The following is a 21,445-nucleotide window of genomic DNA, read 5'->3' as shown; positions in this document are numbered from 1 at the left end:
CTGAGGTATCATCTCACGCCAGTTAGAATAGCGATCATTAAAAAACCTGAGAAAACAGATGCTGGAGAAGATGTGGATAAATAGGAACACTCTTACACTGTTGGTGGAGTATAAATTAGTTCAACCATTGTAGAAGACAATGTGGCAATTTCTCAAGGATCTAGAAATAGAAATTCTGTTTGACCCAGCAATCCCATTATGGGTATATACCCAAAGGACTATAAATCATTCTATTATAAAGACACATGCACAAGTATATTCAATGCAGCCCTGTGTACAATCGCAAAGACCTGGAACCAACCCAAATGCCCATCAATAATAGACTGGACAAAGAAAATGTGGCACATATACACCATGGAATGCTACACAGCCATAAAAAACAATGAGTTCGTGTCCTTTGTAGGGACTTGAATAAATCTGGAAACCATCATTCTCAGAAAACCAAACACTGCATGTTCTCACTCATAAGTGGGTATTGAACAATGAGAACACGTGGACTCAGGGAGAGGAGCATCACACACTGGGGGCAGTGGTGGGGGGATAGGGGAGGGACAGCCGGTAGTGGGAAGGGTGGGGAGGGATAACATGAGGAGAAATGCCGGATATAGATGAAGGGGGAATAGAGGCAGCAAACCACCTGGTTATGTATGCACCTTTGCAACAACCCTGCATGACTTGCACATATACCCCAGAACCTAAAGTGAAATAAATTTAAAAATTTTAAAAAAAAAAGCTTCTGAGAAAACTAGAATATTTGGAGTGTTTGTACACCAGAAAATGATGTCAATTATCAAAAGATTCCATAGTTTAACAGCAGCAACCTGAATGGTAACTCTATAGACAGGGTTTAATTAAAGAAAAAAGAACACACAGTTGATTTGGAAAATTACATTATCAGATTAACCATAACTCCACACTCCATACTGGTATCAATAGGCAGATGAAGGCCACACTGAAACACTACCTGACTCTCCTCTGTAGGATGTTGTGGTATTAACATCTGGGCTACCAAGAGCACTATTATTCTTTTTAACACTTTCTTCCCCCAAAAATCCTTCAGAGATAATTCTCTTCCAACAGGATCCCATATAGCAGTGGAGCTGCTCAGAGAATGTTTCACATAAAACAAATAAAATTCAATCACATTACTTACTTGAGTAAGTCTGAGATAATCCCAGGAAAATTTACTCCATTGCATGAAATGTTAGATAACTGTGTAGGGCAATACTGAAAAGACATCTAAGAAGGAGTGTGAAACAACTGGAATATTTTTCACTCAAAAAAAGTACTTGAAACTTCCTGTGTATAAAGCTTTTAACTAGAAAAAAACAGTTATTCTAAACAGATGAGGTTCAATATTATCAAGAACCCAACAGATGGACAAGCACAGCTCTTAAGGATCCTTGGCATTCTTAATAATTTTCTGTTGTATTTATAAAAATAGCTTCCCAACAATTCATTGATTCTTGGCTTTAAAAGTGTTTTCTCACAATGATATGCTGTGAAGTAGTATGGAAAACACCAATGATTAAAATATTAAAGCAAGTAACTAGTATACTGTGAACTTAGGCATAAGCAAAGACAAAATGTATATGGAAAATAACAATATGCTTTACTATTCTTTTTTTAATTGCATTTTAGGTTTTGGGGTACATGTGAAGAACATGCAAGATTGTTGCATAGGTACACACATGGCAGTGTGATTTGCTGCCTTCCCTCCCATCACCTATATCTGGCATTTCTCCCCATGCTATCTCTCCCCAACTCCCCACCCCCTGCTGTCCCTCCCCTATTTCCCCTGCTTTACTATTCTTTTGTTTAAAGTTGGTATTGATTCTGTTGTGTACTCTATGAATGAATGTGAATGAGTAATGAGTAAGCCACCCTATACATTACTCATGGTCTGTATATTGAATTAAAGCTGTTTCATGATGAAAAGGGTGTTTCAGTTAGTACAGGTGCTGTATCTTCATACTTTTTCCATTATATGTACCAGGATGTGTGAATGTAGTTGCCTGAAGCTCACATGCTGCTTCTGATTCTCTGAGAGTGTCTTTAGGTCATTTTGTGTGACTCCACCAATATCGCAAAAGTCTTAATAACAGAGCTCCAAAATCACATCCACAGGAATGCAGAAAACTAGTCGCGAGTTTACAAGTCAGTGACAATAGACAACTTGGTGGAAATCCGTTCATATAAAACATGTCACTCTTCATACTTTCTCAGCATTAAAAAATAATGTAGGTCAACTGTATTAATGACATTCAGACCAATGAGAGTAATTTATATTTGTATTACACTCCATAATATTATTTCATTTCCTGATACATTATCTTTCCATGTATTATTTCATCTGGTTTTCAGGATACCCTTTGATAGGCAGACCATTTTATAAACCACTTGACATCATTCATTCAATTTTTTACAGTCAGAAAATGGTTACTGGGTTTCTCCACTGGGATAATGTTTACTGGAGGACTGCAAATCCAGTAATCCAGTAGAGTTTGTCAATGAGATACTTGTAAACACTAAACCATAAACCAGAGTTTGACTTAATCCAATGAAACACAATGCTGCTGTCTGCTACAACTATCATATTCTGCATTGATGAAATTCATCAATTATCCACAGAGCTGACACTACCACACATAGCAAGAGATGACTAAGGACAGGGGCCAAAAACATGTTTCCTTCTAGACTGAGGGATACCCATAAGGAGTTAAGACAATAAAATGACATAACAAAACTTGCTTCTTGAACATACCAAACTGATATCAGGACAAAAATATATTTTATACTGTCTAGGTGGAAAAATAGAGACCCCCACAGGTCACTTTTTTTTCAAGATCTCTCAGTTAGCAGCAGAGTTACTAACTAGAACCCAATTCTTCTAACATTGAGTACAGAAATGAGGGTTTCACAACAACATCCAAACTGAGAGCCAAATCAAGAACGCAATCCCATTCACAATAGCCACAAAAAAATAAGATACCTAGGAATATAGCTAACCAGGGAGGTAAAAGATCCCTACAATAAGAATCACAAAACTGCTGAAAATCAGAGATAACACAAACAAATGGAAAAACATTCCATGCTCATGGATAGGAAGAATCAATATTGTTAAAATGGCCATACTAGCCAAAGCAATTTACAGATTCAATGCTATTCCCATAAAACTACTAATATCATTTTTCACAGAATTAGAAAAAATTATTCTGAAATTCATATGGAACAAAGAGCTGAATAGATAAAGCAATCATAAGCAAAAAGAATGAAGCCATAGGCATTACACTATCCGCCTTGAAACTGTAAGGCTACACTAAACAAAATAGCATCGTAATCATATAAAAACAGACATATAGAACAATGGAACAGGTTAGAGAACACAGAAATAAAGCAATGCACCTAAAACCACATCATCTTTAACAAAGCTGATAACAAGTAACAAGGAAATAATTCCCCGTTTAATAAATGGTGCTGTAATAACTAGATAACCATACACAGAAAATAGGAAAATGCAATTCTCAACAGTTTCTGAGATCTACTTATGACAGAAGTTGCCACAAGCCCAAACATCTTTTTAATGAGGACAAAGGTAAGAGTGCCATCTGCTGGCCTAAGTTGTCTAATTGTGTCTTTACAACTTTATACAATAAAATATTTCTAAAACTTATCTACATTCTGCTTTGATGAAAACTCTGAGCTTTTCAATAACTTGATGTGTGGAGCTTAAATACGATAATCATTTTTCCAAGTGTCCAAAATACACAAAGCATATGAGTATACCAAAATATTACTCTACAAACTAAATAAGTACTTATTTTAATTATATCCTACAATATTTACCATATCGAAAAGCTACAAACCTACTGGGTCCAAAGGTAAGCAGACAGTGTCTTTCTTTAAAAGCTTCTGAGAGGAGGGAACAAGATGGCCAAATAGACACAACTCCGGTGAACAACACCCAGCAAGAGAGATGCAGAAATCGAGAGATCTCCTAGTTCCAACCAAAGTACCAGGAACATTTCAATGGATCCGGCTGGATGGTGAGCAATGCCCGGGCAGAGCAGACCAAGGCGGGGAGGGGTGCTGCTTCACCCAGAAAGTGCATCTGACCGGTGAGTTGGAGGCTCCTCCTCTGGCACCCCGGTCCAGTACATCACTTCCCCCAAAGCCTCAGCCATACACAGAACAGGGGATCTCTGCCAGTCAAGCACTGGGAATTACAAGCGCAGAGTTGAATAATAATCCGGGACGGTGTCCCGGATTGTCGCACAGACCTAAACAGACGCATAACCCCATAAGCCAGCCAGGAGACCTGCGGATGGAGCTATCGCCCCCTCCCCCTACCCGGAGAGAGAGGGAGCTGAAAGCAGGGAGACAGACAGTGCAGCCGGGCGGGTCCTACCCTCCCCCACAAACCCCAGAGGGCTGAAGCACTAACTCTAGCAGGTCACGCAGCCAGTGCCTCAGTGCCTAAGACCGAGCTGAACCCTGACTGATCCAGCTCCGTGGAGGAAGGGCACAACCCACCATTAAAGAGGTGGGACTAGGCTTCATGGTTTAACAAAACACACAGGAAGCCTACTTATCAACAGGACAGTGTTCTTGACCACCCAGCAGTGCCTCCAGGTCAGTGGAAGACACGGGCCTAACCACCCAGTGTCAACAAAAAAGACGCAGGAAGCCTACCTAATAACCTGAAGGAGACCCTGGAAACCCAGTAGCACCTCCATAGGCAGATTCATCAAGCAGCTTCCTGAGATCAGAGCCAGGTAAATCCATGAAGATGGGAAAAAACCAGCACAAAAAAAAGATGAAACCATCAAAGACCAGAACGCCTCTTCTCCTTCAAGGGATCACAACTCCTCAACAACACGGGAACACAACATGATCAAGAAAGAGTGCAATGAATTGACAGAAACAGGCTTCAGAAGGTGGGTAATAACAAACTTTTCTGAGCTAAAGGAACACGTTCTAACCCAATGCAAAGAAACTAAAACCTTGAAAAAATGTTAGATGAAATGCTAACTAGAAAAACCAGCTTAGAGAAGAACATAAACGACTTGATGGAGCTGAAAAACACAGCACAAGAACTATGTGAAGCAAACACAAGTTTTAATAGCCAAATCAATGAAGCAGAAGAAAGGATATCAGAGATTGAAGATCAACTCAATGAAATAAAAAGAGAAGTCAAGACAAGAGAAAAAAGAATGAAAAGAAATGAACAAAACCTCCAAGAAATATGGGATTATGTGCAAAGACCTAATCTACACTTGATCAGTGTACTGAATGTGATGAGGAGAATGAATCTAAGCTGGAAAACATGTTCCAGAATATTATCCAGGAGAACTTCCCCAGCCTAGCAAGGCAGTCCAACATTCAAATCCAAGAAATACAGAGAACTCCACAAAAATATTCCTCAAGAAGAGCAACCCCAAGGCACATAATCAGATTCACCAGGGTTGAAATGAAGGAAAAAATGCTAAGGGCAGCCAGAGAGAAAGGACAGGTCACCCACAAAGGGAAGCCAATCAGACGCAGAGCGGATCTCTCAGCAGAAACCCTACAAGCCAGAAGAGAGTGGGGACCAATATTCAACATCCTTAAAGAACTTTCAAACCCATCCAAAAGCGGGCGAAGGATATGAATAGACACTTTTCAAAAGAAGACATATATGAGGCCAAGAAACATATGAAAAAATGCTCATCATCACTGATTATTAGAGAAATGCAAATCAAAATCACATTGAGATACCACCTCACACCAGTTAGGATGGTGATCATTAAAAAATCTGGAGAAAACAGATGCTGGAGAAGATGTGGAGAAATAGGAACACTTTTACACTGTTGGTGGGAGTGTAAACTAGTTCAACCATTGTGGAAGGCAGTGTGGCGATTCCTCAAGGACCTAGAAATAGAAATTCCATTTGACCCAGCAATCCCATTACTGGGTATATATCCAAAGGATTATAAATCATTCTATTATAAAGACACATGCACATGTATGTTCATAGCGGTATTGTTTACAATAGCAAACACCTGGAACCAACCCAAATGTCCATCGATGATAGAGTGGATAGGGAAAATGTGGCACATATACACCATGGAATACTATGCAGCCATAAAAAATGATGAGTTTGTGTCCTTTGTAGGGACATGGATGAATCTGGAAACCATAATTCTCAGCACACTGACACAAGAACAGAAAATCAAACACCACATGTTCTCACTTATAGGCAGGTGTTGAACAATGAGAACACATGGACACAGGGAGGGGAGGATCACACATTGAGGTCTGTTGGAGGGGGCCAAGGAAGGGACAGCAGTGGGGTGGGGAGGTCAGGGAGGGATAACTTAGGGAGAAATGCCAGATGTAGGTGACAGGGGATGGAGGCAGCAAACCACATTGCCATGTGTGTACCTATGCAACAATCCTACGTGATCTGCACATGTACCCCAAACCCTAAAGTACAATTAAAAAAAAAGAAAGAAAAGAACTTTCAACCCAGAATCTCATATCCAGACGAACTAAGCTTCATAAGTAAAGGAGAAATAAAATCCTTTAAGGACAAGCAATTACTCAGAGATTTCGTCGCCACCAGACCTGCCTTCCAAGAGCTCCTGAAAGAAACACTAAGCACGGAAAGGAACAAGTATCAGCCACTGCAAAAGCACACCAGTTGGCAAAGACCAAAAGGGCAATGAAGAAACTGAGTCAACTAACGGGCAAGAAAACCAGCCAGTAACAAAATGGCAGGATCAAATTCATACGTAACAATATTAACACAATGTAAATGGCCTAAATGCCCCAATAAAGACACAGACTGGCAAACTGTATAAAAAGTCAAGACCCATCAGTGTGCTGTATTCAGGAAATCAATCTCACATACAAAACACACAGACTCAACATAAAGGGATGGAAGAAGATTTACCAAGCAAATTGAGAACAAAAAAAAAAGCAGGGGTTGCAATCCTAGTCTCTGATAAAATGGACTTCAACAAAGATCAAAAGAGACAAAGAAGTGCACTACATAATGGTAAAACGATCAATCGAACAAGAAGAGCTAACAATCCTAAATATAAATGCACCCAATACAGGAGCACCCAGATAAATAAAGCAACTTCTAAACGACCTAAAAGGAGATTTAGACTCCTACAAAATAACAGTGGGAGACTTCAACACTCCACTGTCAATATTAGACAGATCAACGAGACAAAATTAACAAGGATATCCAGGACTTGAATGCAGAGCTGGACCAAGCAGACCTAATACACATATACAGAACTCTCCACCCCAAATCCACAGAATATACATTCTTCTCAGCACCACATTACACTTACTCTAAAATTGACCATATAATTGGAAGCAAATCACTCCTCAGCAAATGCAAAGAAATGGAAATCATAAAAAGCAGTCTATCACACCACAGCACAATCAGATTAGAACTCATGATTAAGAAACTCACTCAGATCCACACAACTACTTGGAAACTGAACAACTTGCTTCTGAGTGTCAACTGGATAAACAATGAAATGAAGGTTGAAATAAAGATGTTCTTCGAAACCAATCAGAATGAAGACACAACTTACCAGACTCTCTGGGACACCTTTGAAGCAGTGTCAAGAGGGAAATTTATAGCAATAAATCCCCATATGAGAAACAAGGAAAGATCTAAAATTGACACTCTATCATCAAAATTGAAAGAGCTAGAAGAGCAAGATCAAAAAAACTCAAAAGCTAGCAGAAGACAAGAAATAACTAAGATCAGAGCCGAACTGAAGGAGACAGAGACACAAAAAATCCTTCAAAAAAATCAGTAAATCCAGGAGCTGGTTTTCTGAAAAGATCAACAAAATAGACTGCTAGCCAGACTAATAAAAAAGCCAAGAGAGAAGAATCAAATATATGCAATAAAAAATGATAAAGGGGATATCACCACTGATTCTGCAGAAATACAAACTACCTTCGGAGATTACTACAAACAGCTCTATGCACATAAACCAGTAAACCTGGAAGAAATGGATAAATTTCTGGACACTTGCACTCTACCAAGACTAAATCAGGAAGAATTTGAAACCCTAAATAGACCAATAACAAGGCAGCAGTCAATAGCCTACCAACCAAAAAAAGTCCAGATCCAGATGGGTTCACAGCCAAATTCTACCAGACGTACAAAGAGGAGCTGGTTCCATTCCTTCTAAAACTATACCAAACAATACAAAAAGAGGGAATCCTCCCTAACTCATTCTATTAGACCAACATCATCCTCATACCAAAACCAGGCAGAGACTCAACTGAAAAAGAAAACTTCAGGCCAATATCCATGATGAACATTGACTAAACAATCTTCGATAAAATAATGGCAAACCAAATGCAACAGCACTTCAAACAGCTTAATCATCAAAATCAAGTAGACTTCATCCTGGGGATACAAGGCTGGTTCAACATATGCAAGTCCGTAGACATAATCCATCACATAAACAGAACCAAAGACAAAAACCACATGATTATCTCAACAGATGCAGAGAAGGCCTTCAACAAAATTTAACAGCCCTTCATGCTAAAAACTCTCAATAAACTAGTTCTCGACAGAACGTATCATAAAATAATAAAAGCTATTTATGACAAACCTACAGCCAATATCATACTGAACGGACAAAATCTGGAAGCATTCCCTTTGAAAACTAGCACTAGACAAGGACGCCCTCTCTCACAATTCCTGTTCAATATAGTATTGGAAGTTCTAGCCAAAGCAATCGGCTAACAAAAAGAAATAAAGGGTATTCAGTTAGGAAAGGAGGAAGTCAGATTGTCTCTATTTGCAGACAACATGATTGTATATTTAGAAGAGCCCATCATCTCAGCCCAAAATCTCCTGAAACTGATAAGCTGAACTTCAGCAAAGTCTCAGGATACAAAATCAATGTGCAGAAATCACAAGCATTCCTATATACCAATAACAGACGTAAAGAGAGCCAAATCAAGAATGAACTGCCATTCACAATTGCTACAAAGAGAATAAAATACCTAGGAATACAACTAACAAAGGATGTAAAGGACCTCTTCAAGGAGAACTACAAACCACTGCTCAATGAAATAAGACAGGACACAAACAGATGGAAAAACATCCCATGCTCATGGTTAGGAATAATCAATACCATGAAAATGGCCATACTGCTCAAAGTAATTTATAGATTCAACACTATCCCCATCAAGCTACCAATGACCTTCTTCCCAAAACTGGAATAAAACACTTTAAACTTCATATGGAACCACAAAGAGTTCAACAGCCAAGACAATCATAAGCAAAAAAAAAAAAAAAAAAAAAAAAAAGCCAGAGGCATCACACTGCCAGACTTCAAAATATACTACAAGGCCACAGTAATCAAAACAGCATGGTACTGGTACCAAAACAGAGACATAGACCAATGGAACAGAACAGAGGCCTCAGAAGGAACACCACACATCTACAACCATCTGATCTTTGACAAACCTGACTAAAACAAGCAATTGGGAAAGGACTCCATGTTTAATAAATGGTGATGGGAAAACTGGCTAGCAATGTGCAGAAAGCAGAAACTGGACCCCTTCTTGTCCCCTTCTTGTCACCTTACACTAAAATTAACTTCAGATGGATTAAAGATTTAAACATAAAACCTAACACCGGCTGAGTGGCGCAGTGGTCTACGCACTTCTTGGACAGCATGTCTCACCTCCCGATGAAACTCCCACGCAGGAAGATCAAGAAGCGGAGCCTCAAATTGCGGCAGCGGAACCTAAAGTTGCAGCAGCGGAACCTAAAGTTGCAGCAGCGGAACCTAAAGTTGCAGGGGGCCTCAAATCTGACCCTGTCAGAAACTGAAAATGGAGATGTGTCTGAAGAAACAATGGGAGGTACACAGGTTAAAAAATCAAAACATTCTATGAATGTGGGCTTATCAGAAGCTCAAAATGGAGATGTGTCTCAAGAAGCAGTGGAAAATACAAAAGTTAAAAAATCTCCCCAGAAATCCATTGTATTAACCAATGGAGAGGCAGCAATGCAGTCTCCCAATTCAGAATCAAAAAAGAAAAAGAAGAAGAAAAAGAGAAAAATGATGAATGATGCTGGGCCTGACACAAAAAAAGCAAAAACTGGAAACAAAGGAGAATCTGAAGAAGAAAGTGCCGAGACTCCTAAAGAAACAGAAAATGATGTGGAGAAGCCAGATAATGAAGATGACAGTGAGGTGCCCAGCCTGCCCCTGGGACTGACAGGAGCTTTTGAGGATACTTCATTTGCTTCTCTATGTAATCTTGTCAATGAAAACACTCTGAAGGCAATAAAAGAAATGGGTTTTACAAACATGACTGAAATTCAGCATAAAAGTATCAGACCACTTCTGGACAGCAGGGATCTTCTAGCAGCTGCAAAAACAGGCAGTGGTAAAACCCTGGCTTTTCTCATCCCTGCAGTTGAACTCATTGTTAAGTTAAAGTTCATGCCCAGGAATGGAACAGGAGTCCTTATTCTCTCACCTACTAGAGAACTGGCCATGCAAACTTTCGGTGTTCTTAAGGAGCTAATGACTCACCATGTGCATACCTATGGGTTGATAATGGGTGGCAGTAACAGATCTGCTGAAGCACAGAAACTTGCTAATGGGATCAACATCATTGTGGCCACACCAGGCCGTCTGCTGGACCATATACAGAATACCCCAGGGTTTATATATGTATAAGAACCTGCAGTGTCTAGTTATTGATGAAGCTGATCGTATCTTGGATGTTGGATTTGAAGAGGAATTAAAGCAAATTATTAAACTTTTTTGCCAACATGTAGACAGACTATGCTCTTTTCTGCCACCCAAACTCGAAAAGTTGACCTGGCAAGGATTTCTCTATAGAGCCATTGTATGTTGGTGTTGATGATGATAAAGCTAATGCAACAGTGGATGGTCTTGAACAGAGATATGTTGTTTGTCCTTCTGAAAAGAGATTCCTTCTGCTTTCTACATTCCTTAAGAAGAACTGAAAGAAGAAACTTATGGTCTTCTTTTCATCTTGTATGTCTGTGAAATCCCACTATGAGTTGCTGAATTACACTGATTTGCCCATCTTGGCCATTCATGGAAAGCAAAAACAAAATAAGTGTACAACCACATTCTTCCAGTTCTGCAATGCAGATTCAGGAACACTGTTGTGTACAGATGTGGCAGCAAGAGGACTGGACATTCCTGAAGTCGACTGGATTGTTCAGTATGATCCCCCCGATGACCCTAAGGAATATATTCATCGTGTGGGTAGAACAACCAGAGTCCTAAATGGGAGAGGGCATGCCTTGCTCATTTTGCGTCCAGAAGAATTGGGTTTTCTTCGCTATTTGAAACAATCCAAGGTTCCATTAAGTGAATTTGACTTTTCCTGGTCTAAAATTTCTGGCATTCAGTCCCAGCTTGAGAAGTCGATTGAAAAGAACTACTTTCTTCATAAGTCAGCCCATGAAGCATATAAGTCATACATATGCGCCTATGATCCCCATTCTCTGAAACAGATCTTTAACGTTAATAACTTAAATTTGCCACAAGTTGCTCTGTCATTTGGTTTCAAGGTGCCTCCCTTTGTTGATCTGAACGTCAACAGCAATGAAGGCAAGCAGAAAAAGCGAGGAGGCGGTGGTGGATTTGGCTACCAGAAAACAAAGAAAGTTGAAAAATCCAAAATCTTTAAACATATTAGCAAGAAATCATCCGACAGCAGGCAGTTCCCTCACTGTGATTTTTTTTTACTCCTTGATTTAACAGAATTTTTGTAGCCTTTAGAATTTGGGCTTCATAACAAGAGTACAAATTGGCTTGGGTTGCAAGCACTGAGCACTGTTACTTCTGTCAAGTCTCTCTTTTATTTTTGAGATACAAAACAGGCTTTGTTTTCTTGGTTGCCCAAGGGCAGAGCAAGGAATATCTGGTCTTTCTTATAATTATATAATATTTTAATTTTAAATATTCCTCCCTCAAACAGACAAATGCATGTTACTGTTTAAAAAAAAAAAAACCTAGCACCATAAAAACTCTAGAAGAAAACGTAGGCAAAACCATCCAGGACATAGGCATAGGCAAGGACTTCATGACTAAAACACCAAAAACAATGACAACAAAAGCCAAGATAGACAAGTGGGATCTAATTAAACTTCAGAGCCTCTGTACAGCAAAAGAAACAATCATTAGAGCAAACCAACAACCAACAGAATGGGAAAAAATTTTTTCAATCTACCCATCTGACAAAGGACTAATATCCAGAATCTACAAAGAACTAAAACAGATATACAAGAAAAAAACAAACAAACTCATTCAAAAGTGGGCAAAGGATATGAACAGACACTTTTCAAAAGAAGACATATATGAGGCCAACAAACGAAAAAATGCTCATCATCACTGGTCATTAGAGAAATGCAAATCAAAACCACACTGAGGTATCATCTCACGCCAGTTAGAATAGCGATCATTAAAAAACCTGAGAAAACAGATGCTGGAGAAGATGTGGATAAATAGGAACACTCTTACACTGTTGGTGGAGTATAAATTAGTTCAACCATTGTAGAAGACAATGTGGCAATTTCTCAAGGATCTAGAAATAGAAATTCTGTTTGACCCAGCAATCCCATTATGGGTATATACCCAAAGGACTATAAATCATTCTATTATAAAGACACATGCACAAGTATATTCAATGCAGCCCTGTGTACAATCGCAAAGACCTGGAACCAACCCAAATGCCCATCAATAATAGACTGGACAAAGAAAATGTGGCACATATACACCATGGAATGCTACACAGCCATAAAAAACAATGAGTTCGTGTCCTTTGTAGGGACTTGAATAAATCTGGAAACCATCATTCTCAGAAAACCAAACACTGCATGTTCTCACTCATAAGTGGGTATTGAACAATGAGAACACGTGGACTCAGGGAGAGGAGCATCACACACTGGGGGCAGTGGTGGGGGGATAGGGGAGGGACAGCCGGTAGTGGGAAGGGTGGGGAGGGATAACATGAGGAGAAATGCCGGATATAGATGAAGGGGGAATAGAGGCAGCAAACCACCTGGTTATGTATGCACCTTTGCAACAACCCTGCATGACTTGCACATATACCCCAGAACCTAAAGTGAAATAAATTTAAAAATTTTAAAAAAAAAAGCTTCTGAGAAAACTAGAATATTTGGAGTGTTTGTACACCAGAAAATGATGTCAATTATCAAAAGATTCCATAGTTTAACAGCAGCAACCTGAATGGTAACTCTATAGACAGGGTTTAATTAAAGAAAAAAGAACACACAGTTGATTTGGAAAATTACATTATCAGATTAACCATAACTCCACACTCCATACTGGTATCAATAGGCAGATGAAGGCCACACTGAAACACTACCTGACTCTCCTCTGTAGGATGTTGTGGTATTAACATCTGGGCTACCAAGAGCACTATTATTCTTTTTAACACTTTCTTCCCCCAAAAATCCTTCAGAGATAATTCTCTTCCAACAGGATCCCATATAGCAGTGGAGCTGCTCAGAGAATGTTTCACATAAAACAAATAAAATTCAATCACATTACTTACTTGAGTAAGTCTGAGATAATCCCAGGAAAATTTACTCCATTGCATGAAATGTTAGATAACTGTGTAGGGCAATACTGAAAAGACATCTAAGAAGGAGTGTGAAACAACTGGAATATTTTTCACTCAAAAAAAGTACTTGAAACTTCCTGTGTATAAAGCTTTTAACTAGAAAAAAACAGTTATTCTAAACAGATGAGGTTCAATATTATCAAGAACCCAACAGATGGACAAGCACAGCTCTTAAGGATCCTTGGCATTCTTAATAATTTTCTGTTGTATTTATAAAAATAGCTTCCCAACAATTCATTGATTCTTGGCTTTAAAAGTGTTTTCTCACAATGATATGCTGTGAAGTAGTATGGAAAACACCAATGATTAAAATATTAAAGCAAGTAACTAGTATACTGTGAACTTAGGCATAAGCAAAGACAAAATGTATATGGAAAATAACAATATGCTTTACTATTCTTTTTTTAATTGCATTTTAGGTTTTGGGGTACATGTGAAGAACATGCAAGATTGTTGCATAGGTACACACATGGCAGTGTGATTTGCTGCCTTCCCTCCCATCACCTATATCTGGCATTTCTCCCCATGCTATCTCTCCCCAACTCCCCACCCCCTGCTGTCCCTCCCCTATTTCCCCTGCTTTACTATTCTTTTGTTTAAAGTTGGTATTGATTCTGTTGTGTACTCTATGAATGAATGTGAATGAGTAATGAGTAAGCCACCCTATACATTACTCATGGTCTGTATATTGAATTAAAGCTGTTTCATGATGAAAAGGGTGTTTCAGTTAGTACAGGTGCTGTATCTTCATACTTTTTCCATTATATGTACCAGGATGTGTGAATGTAGTTGCCTGAAGCTCACATGCTGCTTCTGATTCTCTGAGAGTGTCTTTAGGTCATTTTGTGTGACTCCACCAATATCGCAAAAGTCTTAATAACAGAGCTCCAAAATCACATCCACAGGAATGCAGAAAACTAGTCGCGAGTTTACAAGTCAGTGACAATAGACAACTTGGTGGAAATCCGTTCATATAAAACATGTCACTCTTCATACTTTCTCAGCATTAAAAAATAATGTAGGTCAACTGTATTAATGACATTCAGACCAATGAGAGTAATTTATATTTGTATTACACTCCATAATATTATTTCATTTCCTGATACATTATCTTTCCATGTATTATTTCATCTGGTTTTCAGGATACCCTTTGATAGGCAGACCATTTTATAAACCACTTGACATCATTCATTCAATTTTTTACAGTCAGAAAATGGTTACTGGGTTTCTCCACTGGGATAATGTTTACTGGAGGACTGCAAATCCAGTAATCCAGTAGAGTTTGTCAATGAGATACTTGTAAACACTAAACCATAAACCAGAGTTTGACTTAATCCAATGAAACACAATGCTGCTGTCTGCTACAACTATCATATTCTGCATTGATGAAATTCATCAATTATCCACAGAGCTGACACTACCACACATAGCAAGAGATGACTAAGGACAGGGGCCAAAAACATGTTTCCTTCTAGACTGAGGGATACCCATAAGGAGTTAAGACAATAAAATGACATAACAAAACTTGCTTCTTGAACATACCAAACTGATATCAGGACAAAAATATATTTTATACTGTCTAGGTGGAAAAATAGAGACCCCCACAGGTCACTTTTTTTTCAAGATCTCTCAGTTAGCAGCAGAGTTACTAACTAGAACCCAATTCTTCTAACATTGAGTACAGAAATGAGGGTTTCACAACAACATCCAAACTGAGAGCCAAATCAAGAACGCAATCCCATTCACAATAGCCACAAAAAAATAAGATACCTAGGAATATAGCTAACCAGGGAGGTAAAAGATCCCTACAATAAGAATCACAAAACTGCTGAAAATCAGAGATAACACAAACAAATGGAAAAACATTCCATGCTCATGGATAGGAAGAATCAATATTGTTAAAATGGCCATACTAGCCAAAGCAATTTACAGATTCAATGCTATTCCCATAAAACTACTAATATCATTTTTCACAGAATTAGAAAAAATTATTCTGAAATTCATATGGAACAAAGAGCTGAATAGATAAAGCAATCATAAGCAAAAAGAATGAAGCCATAGGCATTACACTATCCGCCTTGAAACTGTAAGGCTACACTAAACAAAATAGCATCGTAATCATATAAAAACAGACATATAGAACAATGGAACAGGTTAGAGAACACAGAAATAAAGCAATGCACCTAAAACCACATCATCTTTAACAAAGCTGATAACAAGTAACAAGGAAATAATTCCCCGTTTAATAAATGGTGCTGTAATAACTAGATAACCATACACAGAAAACTGAAACAAGAGCACTGTCTTTCACCATATATAAAAATCAACTGAAGATGGATTAAAGACTTCAATGTAAAACTAAAACTATAAAACCTCTAGAAGAAAACTTAGGAAATACCATTCTGGACATAGGCCCTGGAAAAGATTTCATAACAGACTCCAAAAGCAATTGCAGCAAAAACAAAAATTGGCAAGTGGGACCTAATAAAACTAAAGAGCTTCTGGACAGCAAAAGAAACTATCAACAGACAGACAACCTACAGAATGGGAGGAAATATCTGCAAACTATGCATCCAACAAACGTCTAATATCAAGCATCACTAAGAAACTTAATTCAATAAGCAAAAAAAAAAATGAGCGAAGACATACTTCTCAAAAAATGACATGCATGCAGCCAACAAGCATATGAAGAAACTCTCAACATCACTAATTATAAGAGAAATGCAAATCACAATGAGATACCATCTCACACCAGTCAGAATGGCTATTAATAAAAAGTCACAAAATAATAGATTCTGGCAAGGTTGCAGAGAAAAAGGAATACCTACACACTGCTGGTGGGAATGCAAATTTTTTCAGCCACTGTGAAAACCAGTGTAGAGATTTCTCAAATAACTTAAAACAGAGTTTCATGATTTTTCCACCAAGATGGCTGAATAGGAACAGCTCCGGTGGATAGTTCCCAGCGAGAGCAATGCAGAAGGTGGGTAATCTCACCATTTGCAACTGTGGTGCATGGCTCATCTCACTGGGAATGGTTAGACAGTGGTGCAGCCCAAGGAGGGCAAGCTGAAGCAGGGTGGGACGATGCCTCACCAGGAAGTGCAAGGGGCTGGAGAACTCCCTCTCCTAGCCAAGGGAAGCCATTAGGGACTTTTCCTGACACTCTGGCACTGTGGCTCAGATGCTGTGCTTTTCCCTTGGTCTTCACAACCTGCAGACCAGGAGATTCCCTGTACAGCCTAAAACAACAGCACCCTGGGTTTCCAAACTGGGTGTCCGTTTTAGCCACAGCAGTTTTAGCCACAACAGCACCTCCTCATACCCCAGTGGTGCCTGGAACACCAGCAAGATAGAACCGCTCATTCCCCTTAACAAGGGGGCTGAAGCCAGGGAGCCAAGTGATCTGGCTTGGCGGGTCCCACTGCCATGAAAACTAACAAGCTAAGATCCACTGGCTTGAAATTCTCACAACCAGCACAGCAGTCTGAGCTCTACCTAGGACATTCAAGCTTGGTGGGGCAAGGGGCATCCACCACTGCTGAGGCTTGGGTAGGCAGTTTTAACCTCGCCTGTATAAACAAAGTCACCTGGAAGTTTACTCAATGACTCTGTGGAGCCCATGGCAGCTCTGCAAGGCCTCTGCAGGCAGACTGTGTCACTGAACTCCCTTCTTGCTGTGCAGGGCATCTCTAAAAAAAGGCAGCAGCCCATCAGGGACTTACAAATAAAGCCCCCACCTTCCTGGGACAGAGGACCTGGGAAAAGGGGTGGTTCCATGTTCAGCTTCAGAAGACTTCAACGTCCCAGTCCAGCAGCTCTGAAGGAGCAACGGATCTCCCAGCACAGTGCTTAAGCTCTGATAAGGGACAGACTGACTCCTCAAGTGGTTCCCTGACCCGTGTATCCTGACAGGGAGATACCTCCCAGCAGAGGCTGACAGACACCTCATAGAGGAGAGCTCTGGCCAGCATCTGGTGGGTACCATTCTAGGAGGAAGTTACCAGAGGAAGGAACAGGCAGCAATCTTAGCTATTGTGCATCCCCTGCTGGTGATTCCCAGGCAAGCAGTGTCTAGAGTGGACCTCCAGCAAACTCCAGTAGACCTGCAGAAGAGGGACCTGACTGTTAGAAGGAAAACTAACAAAAAGAAATAGTTTCAACACCAACAAAAAGGCTTTCACTCAGAGAACCCATCCAAAGGTCATCAACTTCAAAGACCAAAAGTAGATAAATCCACCAAGATGAAAAAAACCATCACAAAAAGGCTGAAATCTCCAAAATCCAGAATGCCTCTTCTCCTCCAAGGGATCACAACTCCTCACCAGTAAAGGAACAAAGTTGGATGGAGAATGAGTTTGACGAATTGACAGAAGCAGGCTTCATAAGGTGGGTAATGACAAACTTCTCTAAGCTAAAGAAGCATGTTGTAGCCCAATGCAAGAAAGCTAAGAACCTTGAAAAAAGATTAGATGAAATGCTAACTGGAATAACCAGTGTAGACAAAGCATAAATGACTTGATGGAGCTGAAAAACACAGCAGGAGAACTTCATGAAGCAAATACAAGTTTCAATAGCCAAATGAATCAAGTGGATGAAACAATATCAGAGATTGAAGATAATTCAATGAAATAAAGCATGAAGGCAAGTCTAGAGAAAAAAAACGTGAAAAGAAATAAACAAACCCTCCTAGAAATATGAGATTATGCGAAAAGACCAAATCTACATTTGATCAGTGTACCTTTAAGTGACAGGGAGAATGAAACCAAGTTGGAAAATACTCTTCAGGATATTATCCAGGAGAACTTCCCCAACCTAGCAAAACAGGCCAACATTCAAATTCAGGAAATTCAGAAAACACCACAAAGATATTCCTCGAGAAGAGCAACCCCAAGACACATAATCATTAGAATCACCAGGGTTGAAATGAAGGAAAAAAATGCTAAAGGCAGCCAGAGAGAAAGTTCGGGTTACCCACAAAGGGAAGCCCATCAGACTCACAGTTGATCTCTTGGCAGAAACCCTACAAACCAGAAAAGAGTGAAGGTCAGTATTCAACATCCTTAAAGAAAAGAATTTTCAACCCAGAATTTCACATCCAGCCAATCTAAGCTTCATAAGTGAAGGAGAAATAAAATCCTTTACAGACAAGCAACTGCTGATTTTGTCACCACCAGGCCTGCCTTTCAAGAGCTCCTGAAGGAAGCACTAAACATGGAAAGAAACAACCAGTACCAGCCACTGCAAAAACACACCAAATCAGAAAGACCTTCGACACTATGAAGAAACTGCATCAACTAATGGGCAAAACAACCAGCTAGCATCAAAACAGCAGAATCAAATTCACACACAACAATTATTAACTTTAAATGTAAATGGGCTAAATGCCCCAATCAAAAGACACAGACTGGCAATTGGATAAAGAGTCAAGACCCATCGGTGTGCTGTATTCAGAAAACCCATCTCACATTCAAAGACACACATAGGCTCAAAATAAAGGAATAGAGAAAGATTTATTAAGCAAATGGAGAGAAAAAAAGAACGCAGGGATTACAATCCTAGTCTCTGATAAAAAGACTTTAAACCAACAAAGATCAAAAGAGACAAAGAAGGGCATTACATAATGGTAGAGGGATCAATGCAACAAGAAAAGCTAACTATCCCTAAATGTATATGCACCCAATACAGGAGCACCCAGATTCATAAAGCAAGTTCTTAATTATCTACAAAGAGACTTAGACTCCCACACAATAGTAGGAGACTTTATCACCCCATTGTCAGTATTAGACAGATCAACAAGACAGAAAATTAACAAAGATATCCAGGACTTGAACTCAGATCTCGACCAAGCGGACCTAATAGACATCTATGGAACTCTCCACCCTAAATCCACAAAATATATATTCTTCTCAGCACCACATCACACTTATTCTAAAATTGACCACATAATTGAAAGAAAAACACTCCTCAGCAAATGTAAAAGAATGAAAATCATAACAAACATTCTCTCAGACCACGGTGCAATCACATTAGAACTCAGGATTAAGAAACTCACTCAAAACCACAGAACTTCATGGAAACTAAACAACCTGCTCCTGAATGACTACTGGATAAATAATGAAATGAAGGCAGAAATAAAGATGTTCTTCGAAACCAAAGAGAACAAAGACACAATGTACCAGAATCTCTGGGACATATATTAAGCAGTATCCAGAGGGATATTTATAGCACTAAATACCCACCAGTGAAGTAAGGAAAGATATAAAATTGATACCCTAAAGTCACGATTAAAAGAACTAGAGGAGCAAGATCAAATTCAAACGCTAGAAGGAAGCAGGAAATGACTAAAATCAAAGCAGAACTGAAGGAGATAGAGACACCAAAAAACCCTTCAAAAAATCAGTAATTCCAGTAGCTGGTGTTTTAAAAAGATCAACTAAATAGATAGACAACTATCTGGGAGGCCGAGGCGGGTGGATCACGAGGTCGAGAGATCGAGACCATCCTGGTCAACATGGTGAAACCCCGTCTCTACTAAAAATACAAAAAATTAGCTTGGCATGGTGGCGCGTGCCTGTAATCCCAGCTACTCAGGAGGCTGAGGCAGGAGAATTGCCTGAACCCAGGAGGCGGAGGTTGTGGTGAGCCGAGATTGCGCCATTGCACTCCAGCCTGGGTAACAAGAGCAAAACTCTGTCTCAAAAAAAAAAATAGATAGACAACTAGCCAGACTAATAAAAAAGAAGAGGAAGAAGAATCGAATAGATGCAATAAAAAATTGTAAAGGGGATATTACCACTGATCCCACAGAAATGCAAACTACCATCAGAGATTACTACAAACACCTCATGCAAATAAACCAGTAAATCTAGAAGAAATGGATAAATTCCTAGACACTTACACCCTCCCAAGACTAAACCAGGAAAGTGAATTCCTGAATAGACCAATAACAAAGTCTGAAGTTGAGGCAGTAATTAAGAGCCTACCAACCAAAAAAAGTCCAGGATCACATGGTTACACAGCCAAATTCTACCAGAGGTACAAAGAGGAGCTGGTACCATTCCTTCTGAAACTATTCCAAACAATACCAAAAGAGGGAATCCTCCCTAACTCATTTTATGAGACTAAAATCATCTTGATACCAAAACCTGGCAGAGACACAATGAAAAAAGAAAATTTCAGGCCAATATCCTTGATGAATATGGATGCAAAAATCCTCAATAAACTACTGGCAAACTGAATCCAACAGTACATCAAAAAATTATCCATCATGATCAAGTTGGCTTCATCACTGAGATGCAAGGCTGGTTCAACATACGCAAATCTATAAATGTAATCCATCACATAAACAGAACCAAAGACAAAAACCACGTTTATCTCAATAGATGCAGAGAAGGCCTTTGACAAAATTCAACAGCTCTTCATGCTATAAATTCTCCATAAACTAGGTATTGATGGAACGTATCTCAAAATAAGTTATTTATGACAAACCCACAGCCAATATCATACTGAATGGGCAAAAACTGGAAGCATTCCCTTTGAAAACTGACATAAGACAAGGATGCCCTCTCACCACTCCTATTCAACATAGTATGAGAAGTTCTGGCCAGGGCAATCAGGCAAGAAAAAGAAATAAAGCGTATTTGACTAGGAAAAGAGGAAGTCAAATTGTCTCTATTTGTAGACAACATGATTGTATACTTAGAAGACCCCACTGTCTCAGCCCAAAATCTCCTTAAGCTGATAAGCAACTTCAGCAAGGTCTCAGGCTACA

At 39.3% G+C, this 21,445-nt stretch overlaps 1 pseudogene; it reads left to right on the top strand.

The window, feature by feature from the left end:
• The first annotated feature begins 9,850 nt into the window (after nucleotides 1-9,850).
• On the top strand, nucleotides 9,851-11,797 carry LOC105713814 (ATP-dependent RNA helicase DDX18-like; annotated as a pseudogene).
• The last annotated feature ends 9,648 nt before the right edge of the window (nucleotides 11,798-21,445 follow it).

Source organism: Aotus nancymaae, unplaced genomic scaffold (assembly GCF_030222135.1).
Source record: "Aotus nancymaae isolate 86718 unplaced genomic scaffold, 86718_ANA_hifiasm-v0.15.2.pri h1tg000016l, whole genome shotgun sequence".
NCBI lineage: Eukaryota > Metazoa > Chordata > Mammalia > Primates > Aotidae > Aotus > Aotus nancymaae.
The sequence above is the reverse complement of the archived record's forward strand: the minus strand, read 5'-3'. Positions and strand labels throughout refer to the sequence as shown.